Raw genomic sequence first — 12,112 nt, forward strand, 5'->3', positions numbered from 1 at the left:
AAATAATTATTCTTCTAGAAATATTGTGCATAAATTTCATATCGATGAGTAGCATAGATTTGACTAAAGAGATGTGTGTACCTATTTAGGTAACCATTAAAAATAATATTATAGTTATTCAAGAATATTATCATGTGGAAAATTATTCTAAATATAAATTTGCTTTGTAAACCATTTTGATGTGTGGTTGCCCTTATCCACTATTAGTTAAATCAAGAAATAATAATTATTAAAGAAATATAGAAATATATATATGTAGATAATACCTAATTATGTATTATAATTTCCTCAAAATTAAATATATTTTTGTACCTTCACATAAAGAAACATTTTTTTTTTCAAACATACAAACATACGAGGCCTCTGTCACATCAATCACACTTAGCAGCTGCTGATTTACTCATCTGTCACCTTCACTCTGACATTCACAGATCTGTTCAACTCAAACATTCCACATATGAAGTTTTAGATATATATATATATATTTAACCCAAAATTGTTGTATCCCAATTTATTAATGCGCATTGCCATATCAATTGAATATCTTTATATTTCTTTGACTATTCCCCAAGTACATATTATATAATATGAGAGTAAGTCACTGGAATTTCAGACACTTGAAAAAACTCTTGTCTTAGATTCTTTTTTCACTGGCTGCCCGGTCTTAAGTTACATCAGTTGAAAATATAATGAATGGGATCCTATACTATTAGCTCAAAGTTCAAAGGCCGCAGCTGTCACACGTCATGCTGTAAAGCTACTTTAATTTGCACGAACACTTCATGCACAGAAAATATTAGCAACACAAAAGAATTAATAAGTATTACATATATATTATAGTTCAACTAGATATATTGTTATTATTTTAAAATGTTATACACATAAAATCATGCAATTTTTTCACTTCCTGTGTGAATAAAGAAATAAATCCATTTTAGAGTTCTTTGATCAAATCCTGCTTTGGAATGAAAACTCTAAGGAAATATAAGAAAATAAAATTAAATATCAAATTCATACAGAAACAGAATTATTTAAATATCTTATACATATATTGGTTGGTTCTAATGTAATTCAAAATATTGCTACTTAAATTTATATATATGAAGTTCTAATTTACTAATTAATATATATATATATATCTTATAAACGTATATATAAATACAATTATACGCAATCTGTTATGCACACGCCCGGACTGACTGGCGTGTGCGTGTTTATGTAGTGATTCCACTCTGCCGGAAAGTGCCTGGAGGGGCGTAACTAAGTATCTGCCCGATCCGACCAAGGTCGCACGACGGCATACGACGCCAGTGCACCAGGGAGGAACCGAGCAGAGGAACCAGGGTCTACTCCAGGTCAGACTCCGGACACGGCTGTTGACCCACACCGGGGAATACAGGAAAAGGCAGACTAGAGCACAGGCTGGGTAGGGTCCAGTACAGACGGGGAGACAAATTCAAAACCGCAGACGCGGTAGACAGAGCTGAGCAAAGCGAAAACCACAGACGCGGTGGACAGAGCTGAGCAAAGCGAAAACCGCAGACGCGGTGGACAGAGCTGAGCAAAGCGAAAACCGCAGACGGGGCAGACAGAGCAGAGCAAAGCGAAAACCGCAGACGGGGCGGACAGAGCAGAGCAAAGCGAAAAACGCAGACGGGGCGGACAGAGCAGAGCAAAGCGAAAACCGCAGACGGGGCGGACAGAGCAGATCAAAGCGAAAACCGCAGACGCGGCGGACAGAGCTGAGCAAAGCGAAAACCGCAGACGCGGCGGACAGAGCTGAGCAAAGCGAAAACCGCAGACGCGACGGACAGAGCTGAGCAAAGCGAAAACCGCAGACGCGGCGGACAGAGCTGAGCAAAGCGAAAACCGCAGACGCGGCGGACAGAGCTGAGCAAAGCGAAAACCGCAGACGCGGCGGACAGGACTCTGTTCACACGGAACAGACTAGAAGGAAAAGGCAGAACCAGATACCCACAGGGTACTTGCAGAGAAGTAGCGAGTGGACCACAAACTCACAAACGGAAGTACAGTGACAACGAGCAGGAGTTAGGTACGAGTTCAGACTCTGCAGAAAAAGGAATGGAACGGACATAGAGAAAAAACAGGTAAAAGATAGGAGAGAGTTCAGACTGGAACTGAGTGTACGGAGGAGACCGACACTGCAGCGGGATACAGGAGCGGGTCTGGGAATGCGGCCCCCAGAGAGGCAGGACGAACAGGCAAGGAGCGTGTTCAGACTGGCCTGGAAATACAGCCTCCAGGAAGGCGGAACGAACAGGCAAGGAACGAGTACAGACTGCAGGTTAAGGTACACAGATAGGACACAGTACAGACACGGGAACTGATACCGCAAGGCAGGAGACATAGACAGGACTCAGTTCAGACACGGGAACTGATACCGTAAGGCAGGAGACAAAGACAGGACTCAGTTCAGACACGGGAACTGATACCGCAAGGCAGGAGACATAGACAGGACTCAGTTAAGACACGGGAACTGATACCGCAAGGCAGGAGACAAAGAACGGGACCCAGTTCAGACACGGGAACTGATACCGCAAGGCAGGAGACAAAGACAGGACTCAGTTCAGACACGGGAACAGATACCGCAAGGCAGGAGACATAGACAGGACTCAGTTCAGACACGGGAACTGATACCGCAAGGCAGGAGACAAAGAACTGGACCTGGCACCTTCAGAGTGCAAGCACACACTGAATGAAACACTATGCTCAGGCAGGGATAGATGGGAGCAGCTGAGCTATATACCAGGTGACAGACAGCAATAGGCTGAGGACGCACAAGGGGTGTGACCTACAGCAGGTACAAAAAGCAGGAAGTGATCGGGCGCCGCCCTTAAGCAGCAGAAACAGACAAACAGACAGCAAGGAGGGAAGCCAGAGAGACATTCTGGACTGGAGATCAAGTGCGCGCTCTTGCACAGTGGGAGATGGACCACCATGCAAGGACGCCGCCAGGTATGTTACAGTACCCCCCCCCTTACGCCCCCTCTTCTTCAGGCCTGCCAGAATCTTCCGCAGGGAATTCGAGGACCAGTTGTTCACTTCAAGGAGATCACTTCCACAGTCCACAGGAAAAATTGATCTCATCTGGTTAGCTAGGATGCTACCTCCTATCCAGCCATCCTTGGCAACAGACGAAACGGGTGGAGTACCAGGAACAGCACACAAGGAAGTCTCTCTCCACATCTTTTCAGGTGGCACCCCAGAGGGTACAGGAGACAACTGGAAGTCCTTCACCGGGTTGGAGGGGGACAGAGACTTGGGGGTAATCTCTGCTTCGAGGTACATCTTGTCAAGCTCACAGGAAGAAATAGACGGGTTATCAGGTACATAATGAGGAAAAGTCACTGTCTCTTTGTTATCTGGTGGTACCCCGGAGAATTCAGGAAACAACTGGAGGTCCTCCGCCGGGTCAGAAGAGTGCAGAGGCTCAGAGAAAACATCTGCTTCAGAGTACACTAGGTCGGACTCACTGGAGGAAGCAGGCGAGGTATCGGGTACCGAGTATAGGAAAGTCTCTGTCCATTCACCACCAGGTGGCACCCCAAAGGGTTCTGGAGACAACTGGGGGTACTCCGCCTGGTCAGAGGAGTGTAGAGACTCCTGGGTAACCTCTGCTTCAGAGTACACAAGGTCGAACTCACTGAACGAAGCAGGCGAGGTATCAGATCCAGGATATAGGAAAGTCTCTGTCCATTCACCACCAGGTGCTACCCCGAAGGGTTCTGGAGACAACTGGAGGTCCTCTGCCTGGTCGGAGGGGTGTAGAGACTCGGGAGTGACCTCTGCTTCGGAGTACACTAGGTTGGACTCACTGGACGAAGCGAGCGAGGTATCAGGTACAGAGTATAGGAGAGTCTCTGTCCTTTCGCTACCAGGTAGCACCCCGTAGGGTTCTGGAGATGACTGGAGGTCCTCCGCCTGGTCGGAGGGGTGTAGAGACTCGGGAGTAACCTCTGCTTCGGAGTACACTAGGTTGGACTCACTGGACGAAGCGAGCGAGGTATCAGGTACAAAGTATAGGAGAGTCTCTGTCCTTTCGCTACCAGGTAGCACCCCGAAGGGTTCTGGAGACAACTGGAGGTCCTCCACCTGGTCGGAGGGGTGTAGAGACTCGGGGGTAACTACCACTTTGGGGTACCCATTGTCAGGCTCACAGGACGAAGCGGACAAAGTATCGAGTACCGAGTGTAGAGAAGTCTCTCTCCATTTGTCATCGAGTGGTATCCCGGAGGATTCAGGAGGCAACAGGGGGTCCTCCGCCAGGTAGTAGAGGTGCACAGACTCAGAGGTAGCCACAGCTTTGGAGCATCCTTGGACATGCACACCGGTTAAAGTGGGTGAAGCATCTGATGCCGGGTGCAGGAAGTTCTCCTGTGTGGAGTCTGGATGGGCAGAAGTCTCTTCAGGCAGGAGAACCGGTGCACTACCCACGCACATTACCCGTTGGGGCTTCTGCGGGATACAGGGAGATGAAGCTTCAGTAGGGACTTCAAGGTTGGGGTCAGGAGGTCTCAGGGAGGACAGACCCTGGCGTGACGGCTTGCCTCTACGTCTAGCACGTCTGGACTGCCTCTTGAGGTTGGGAGAAGTCTTCCGGGAAGCGTAGTCACCCTGTGAGGATTCTGGGTGGGCAGTAGTCTCATTGGGCTGGAGGACTATTGCGCTACCCACACACATTACCCATCGGGGCTGCTCCGGGATATTGGGAGGTGAAGCTTCAGCAGGAGCCTCCGGGTTAGGATCATCGAAGACCATTAGAAAGGCCACTAGGAAGGCCATTAGGTCCAGGAGGATCGGATCCTGTGTTTCATAAAGGGGGTTGATCCATTCCAAGGCATCACCCGCCAGGTAAGACATAATGAATGCCACCTTAACCCGATCGGTGGGAAAACATAGAGGGTAGAACTTGAAGTGTAGCATGCATTGCTCCACAAATGCACGACTTTGTCTTGGATCCCCATAGTAACGTGGCGGATCCGCAGGAACGAGAGCAGATAGATCCATCTGGACGGGTGCGTAATTCGCCTGGAACTCAGCTGAGAAAAAAAAAAAATTATTTATTTATTTTTAATGCATGTATTCGCTGGAAAACTTCTCAGAGAGCGAAGGCCGTGGGGCTCAACGGGAACCATGGCCTGAGCATGCTGTTATGCACACGCCTGGACTGACTGGCGTGTGCGTGTTTATGTAGTGATTCCACTGTGCCATGAACCGGAGAGTGCCTGGAGGGGCGTAACTATGTATCTGCCCGATCCGACCAAGGTCGCACGACGGCATACGACGCCAGTGCACCAGGGAGGAACCGAGCAGAGGAACCAGGGTCTACTCCAGGTCAGACTCCGGACACGGCTGTTGACCCACACCGGGGAATACAGGAACAGGCAGACTAGAGCACAGGCTGGGTAGGGTCCAGTGCAGACTGGGAGACAAATTCGAAACCGCAGACGCGGTAGACAGAGCTGAGCAAAGCGAAAACCGCAGACGCGGCGGACAGAGCTGAGCAAAGCGAAAACCGCAGACGCGGCGGACAGAGCTGAGCAAAGCGAAAACCGCAGACGGGGCGGACAGAGCTGAGCAAAGCGAAAACCGCAGACGCGGCGGACAGAGCTGAGCAAAGCGAAAACCGCAGACGCGGCGGACAGAGCAGAGCAAAGCGAAAACCGCAGACGCGGCGGACAGAGCTGAGCAAAGCGAAAACCGCAGACGCGGCGGACAGAGCTGAGCAAAGCGAAAACCGCAGACTCGGCGGACAGAGCAGAGCAAAGCGAAAACCGCAGACGGGGCGGACAGAGCAGAGCAAAGCGAAAACCGCAGACGCGGCGGACAGAGCTGAGCAAAGCGAAAACCGCAGACGCGGCGGACAGAGCTGAGCAAAGCGATAACCGCAGACGCGGCGGACAGAGCTGAGCAAAGCGAAAACCGCAGACGCGGCGGACAGAGCTGAGCAAAGCGAAAACCGCAGACGGGGCGGACAGAGCTGAGCAAAGCGAAAACCGCAGACGCGGCGGACAGAGCTGAGCAAAGCGAAAACCGCAGACGCGGCGGACAGAGCAGAGCAAAGCGAAAACCGCAGACGCGGCGGACAGAGCTGAGCAAAGCGAAAACCGCAGACGCGGCGGACAGAGCTGAGCAAAGCGAAAACCGCAGACTCGGCGGACAGAGCAGAGCAAAGCGAAAACCGCAGACGGGGCGGACAGAGCAGAGCAAAGCGAAAACCGCAGACGGGGCGGACAGAGCAGAGCAAAGCGAAAACCGCAGACGGGGCGGACAGAGCAGAGCAAAGTGAAAACCGCAGATGCGGCGGACAGAGCTGAGCAAAGCGAAAACCGCAGACGCGGCGGACAGAGCTGAGCAAAGCGATAACCGCAGACGCGGCGGACAGAGCTGAGCAAAGCGAAAACCGCAGACGCGGCGGACAGAGCTGAGCAAAGCGAAAACCGCAGACGCGGCGGACAGAGCTGAGCAAAGCGAAAACCGCAGACACGGCGGACAGGACTCTGTTCACACGGAACAGACTAGAAGGGAAAGGCAGAACCAGATACCCACAGGGTACTTGCAGAGAAGTAGCGAGTGGACCACAAACTCACAAACGGAAGTACAGTGACAACGAGCAGGAGTTAGGTACGAGTTCAGACTCTGCAGAAAAAGGAATGGAACGGACATAGAGAAAAAACAGGTAAAAGATAGGAGAGAGTTCAGACTGGAACTGAGTGTACGGAGGAGACCGACAGTGCAGCGGGATACAGGAGCGGGTCTGGGAATACGGCCCCCAGAGAGGCAGGATGAACAGGCAAGGAGCGTGTTCAGACTGGCCTGGAAATACAGCCTCCAGGAAGGCGGAACGAACAGGCAAGGAACGAGTACAGAATGCAGGTTAAGGTACACAGATAGGACACAGTACAGACACGGGAACCTATACCGCAAGGCAGGAGACATAGACAGGACTCAGTTCAGACACGGGAACTGATACCGCAAGGCAGGAGACAAAGACAGGACTCAGTTCAGACACGGGAACTGATACCGCAAGGCAGGAGACAAAGAACGGGACCTGGCACCTTCAGAGTGCAAGCACACACTGAATGAAACACTATGCTCAGGCAGGGATAGATGGGAGCAGCTGAGCTATATACCAGGTGACAGACAGCAATAGGCTGAGGACGCACAAGGGGTGTGACCCACAGCAGGTACAAAAAGCAGGAAGTGATCGGGCGCCGCCCTTAAGCAGCAGAAACAGACAAACAGACAGCAAGGAGGGAAGCCAGAGAGACATTCTGGACTGGAGATCAAGTGCGCGCTCTTGCACAGTGGGAGATGGACCACCATGCAAGGACGCCGCCAGGTATGTTACAGTACCCCCCCTTACGCCCCCTCTTCTTCAGGCCTGCCAGAATCTTCCGCAGGGAATTCGAGGACCACAATCTCTACTTAGACAAGTGTATATATATATATATATATATATATATATATATGTACTATTAGAAACTATGTAACTACAATTTTACTGTATAAGATTATAAATAAATATTGAGACATTGTATTACATTTTGATACAACATTATAATTACAGTTTTTCCTTAGCCACTCCCTAAACCAAATCTTCTGTCTCTCTCAAATATCTCCAGGAACGCCCTATTTAGGAAAGACATTTTTCTATCCTTCAAAACCTCAGAGAACTGCCTGTTCTTCTGTCCACATTCCATGACGTCACTGTGAGTTGGTCGTCTCACCTGTCTTTGTCCATCAGTTTCAGCCATTTTCCTTTTTAGAGAATCACAGTTCTGACTGAGAATTAACTCATTCTGTGGAGAGATGGATCTTTGCACTGGCTGAAAAGGCTTATAACATATATGTAATCTTCTGCGTATTTGATAGAGTTCACTATGGGGATGACTCAGTCTAGGAGAGTTTGATATTGGCTTTTGGTAAGATTTTAACTTTCCTGGTTTTATAAATTTAGCTTGATTTATTTTCTTTTCACGATTCTCATGTTTTCTAACAAAATCCAGCATCTGCGCACATTCAAATAATGAATTTTTTTGTGATGCCATAACTTGGGAAACTGAATTTAGGAATTTGAATTTTTGTACAAAAGTTGTTATCATATGTTGTACTTTTCCATTTTTGATGAGAGCTTTGTACAACCGTTCAAATATGGACATGAATGTATATGTACATTCCTTCCTACCAATCCTTAGTTTCTGCAGATCTTCTATGTTGGGAAAATCCTTTGTGACACAATAAAACAAATATCTTAATCTGTCCGAATCATTTTCCCATCCATTAGGAGAGTCATTTTCACAGGGCATTAAATGTAAACGTCTGGACAATGTCACAGGAATCCATATTTTAAATAATTGATTCCTCTCCTCATTGGATAAATCAAACTTATCAGAGAAGCTCTCAAATGTCTCTGAATTTCTACAGGCATGGATTTTGACATCATATTTTGGCATGATTTTGTATAATTTCAGCAAATTTATCCTCATTTTAATTTGGAGTTGAGCCTGGGTAATTCCAGAATTCTCTGATATTTTTAGTGGCTCTTGTACGTCCGTTCCTCCTACGTCACTCACGTCTCCTCCCACATCACCTAGTATGTCGGTTTCTCGTATGTCAGTCATGTCTCCTCCCATGTCAGGTTTCTGTATGTCCGTCTCTTGGTCAGACCCAAGGTCACCTTCAGTTACAGACACGTGTCTTACTTCTTGTTCATTTTCCACATTACAGTCTGAATCAGTATCACCGTCTGACACTTCTACACTATTTTCCTGCTTAGAAATCTCTAACACAAGACTATGAAAAAAATCTACCAAATGTAGAATATTTCTCAATTTCTGTTTGTCTCTATTTACCAATTTAGAAGTTAACTGTAAATTCTGCAATTCACATTCTTTGTATAAACTGAGCCACAAAACTTCTATGTCATCTCCTACATTAACTTTGAAATTAATATTACTTTGTTTAGCAAAAGAAGAAATTATATCCATATTTTGCTTACCTTAAGATTCCTTGACTTCTCTTTATCAGCACGTCCTGTCTTCAGTTCGTCTGATTCTTTTCCTGTGTGATTCTGTTCCTTGTTAGTACCTCTGCTTCCTGTCTTTCCTCAGTCTGTAGGTCCTTTTTGCTTCTTGTGACAAACTAGTGAATTTACTGACACGTGAACAACAGCTGTTCAGCTCGTCAGGACTCCCCCCTTGTTCACGGAAGAAATTCACTTACTTAATTAAAAAAAAAAAAAAACAGGACTGGCTGGCTCAACATTGTAAAATAATACTCTTCCTGTATTATTTTTTTCTACTGAGGACTTCTCAAAGTATCAATATCACGATATTCTTATAAAAAATGTATCTATTTATTCTTGGATTGTCCATTAAAAAGAATCAGATTGCAGCAGGTACATACAATAATTAGTTATAAAGTAATTGTCCATTTGTCCATAATTAGCTTAATTGTTGAGATTCACCCATCTTTCCTTGGATCCTGGCTGGTAAATCATGTCTTTGTCCAACATGTGTCCAGGCCTACGTGTCATCTGCTTCTCAGCATGAAGATTCTTTGTCTTGTGGGGTGGGCAGAGCAAGAGAGCCCCCCCTTTCTGTACCATGGGCTTTTATAGCCAGTCGTATGGACACCTGTTCTACATATGGTAGTGAACCAAAAATACACACACAAATAGCGCATGTCAACTAGACAGGATGGCTGAGGCATAGAACTCAGAAAAATGATTATCGATTAACATTCCAAATGAATTTCCATAATTAACCATTTAACAGAGACCGCCTGGGAATGCCAGGTGCTGTAGGCTTTTGCTTTTTCCTTCCTTCCACCAGCAGGGGGCACTCTCTTCTATGCCTTTTTTCCATTCCCTTTCACAAGTGCACACATTCATTCTCTTTTCTTTTTTTCATTTGCTTTGTCTCTTGCGCTATTTCATCTCTGCAAAATACCAGCATCCTTCTGATCACCGTGGGCCTCCAGCATTGTTGCTTCTTTACTTTTAATACTAGGCTCCTTTTCACCAGGACCAGAGTCTCCCGCGTGGCTGGAGGCAACCACCGGTAACCCAAAGCAGAAGACCTTTGCAGGCAACACGACCCTCCCCCCTGAAGAGCAGCTCAAAGTCACTGGCAACCATCTCACCCTCTTCCTTCATTCACCCCTGGACGTCTCGCTCCGTCCCCAAGTTATGCGTCCAGCTTGCTCTTTCTGTCACATTACCGCGATGAAGGGTTTAGCCTGCAGGAGACCCTGCGCCGAGACATTTTTGTAGACACCTGATGCGGCGGGTGAATCACTGCTAAACAAACCACACCTGTATGGACGGCACAGCCTTTGCATGGACCCTTCGGAGCCCGCCCCGTCACGGCCAGATTGCTCGCCACCAAGCGATCCTGAGAAAGGCTGGCCGGGCGATGGATCGGACAGCGTCTACTGGCCATACCACCTTGGATACGCCCGATCTCGTCTGATCTCGGAAGCAAAGCAGGGCTGATCTCGGACAGTACTTGGATGGGAGACTATTTTGATGATGTTTTGCCCTACTGCCCAGCTCGGCTAGCATGGAACGGCGCCTTGCCGGACACCGACCTTAAGTAACTTAGATGATGGAAGCCCCAAGGCCTCTGAGCCAGTTGGCAGCTAAGTATGCTAACCCGCCGCCTTAACGCAGGCCTGACACCGAGCTCTTTGCCACGGCTAGGAGTGCTTATTGACTCAGCAGCTCGCCGTGTGGAAATCATGGCGTTAAAAGCACCCGGGGCCGTGAAGGGGCCAGGCTTTCAGCAGGTGCCCAGGGAAGGTTTTGGATGCCGGCCGAATAGCGAAGGCCAGCAGAAGTAACATGTTTCTCTGCAAAGAAGCTTGCGTAACCAAGCCAGACGGCTGACAAAGAGCTAACCTCAGTGCAAGGAAGGCAAGGAAGGTGCGGAAGGAATTGGGGAGGGGGGGTGGTGATTCCTGCTAGGGCCCTGAAATCATAAAACAGGCAGGAGAGTCTGATGCATGGTGACGGAGAGGTTGTAGGGGCAGATAGGGGGTGTTGTCACGTGCGAGCAGTTGTGCATGCTGGCTTGTGTGTGAGAGTGCGCTTCCTAGGTGTGGCGCGCTGCAGACAGTCAAAGGGATTGTTCCCTTTCATTAAAAGTTAATCCCCGGCTGCAGGCTATTAAAAAGCAACTAACCGCGCTCTGCTCACCCTACCCGGGTCTACCGGTGAGTCTCGCCTCTGCTCCCGGCCTGTGGTATTGGCCGTAAAGCTGACGTTCCGTCGACAGTGCTGCAGCTGATCAGTGAGCTCAGCGGCTCTGAGTGGGGCGTTGTGTCTACAAGACCTTTTAAGGAAGCCAGCAAAAAAATTGAAGAGAAGGGAAAGCACAAAAGGACCTGGTCTTGCTGAGCACTGGAAAGGGCAGCCGGCAGCCAGACGTCAAAGTAGAAAAGCAGCAAGTGAGAGGCTTGCCTCTGCCTACGGCCACACCACCCTGAACTCGCCTGATCTCGTCTGATCTTGGAAGCTAAGCAGGGTTGAGCCTGGTTAGTACTTGGATGGGAGACCACCTGGGCATACCAGGTGATGCAGGCTTTTGCTTTTTCCTTCCTTCCACCAGCAGGGGGCACTCTCTTCTATGCCTTTTTTCCATTCCCTTTCACAAGTGCACACATTCATTCTCTTTTCTTATTTTCATTTGCTTTCTCTCTTGCGCTATTTCATCTCTGCAAAATGCCAGCATCCTTCTGATCACCGTGGGCCTCCAGCATTGTTGCTTCTTTACTTTTAATACTAGGCTCCTTTTCACCAGGACCGGCGTCTCCCGCGTGGCTGGAGGCAACCACCGGTAACCCCAAGCAGAAGACCTTTGCAGGCAACACGACCCTCCCCCCTGAAGAGCAGCTCAAAGTCACTGGCAACCATCTCACCCTCTTCCTTCATTCACCCCTGGACGTCTCGCTCCGCCCCCAGGTTACGGATCCAGCTTGCTCTTTCTGTCACATTACCGCCATGAAGGGTTTAGCCTGCAGGAGACGCTGCGCCGAGACATTTTTGAAGACACCTGATGCGGCGGGTGAATCACTGCTAAACAAACTA

At 48.5% G+C, this 12,112-nt stretch overlaps 1 pseudogene; it reads left to right on the forward strand.

Moving 5' to 3' along the window:
* Positions 1-11,489: 11,489 nt before the first annotated feature.
* LOC141268454 (5S ribosomal RNA) lies at positions 11,490-11,608 on the forward strand (annotated as a pseudogene).
* Positions 11,609-12,112: the final 504 nt, after the last annotated feature.

This window comes from Phyllobates terribilis, unplaced genomic scaffold (genome assembly GCF_046119375.1).
Source record: "Phyllobates terribilis strain yellow unplaced genomic scaffold, ASM4611937v1 Scaffold_4__5_contigs__length_816908805, whole genome shotgun sequence".
Taxonomy (NCBI): Eukaryota; Metazoa; Chordata; class Amphibia; order Anura; family Dendrobatidae; genus Phyllobates; species Phyllobates terribilis.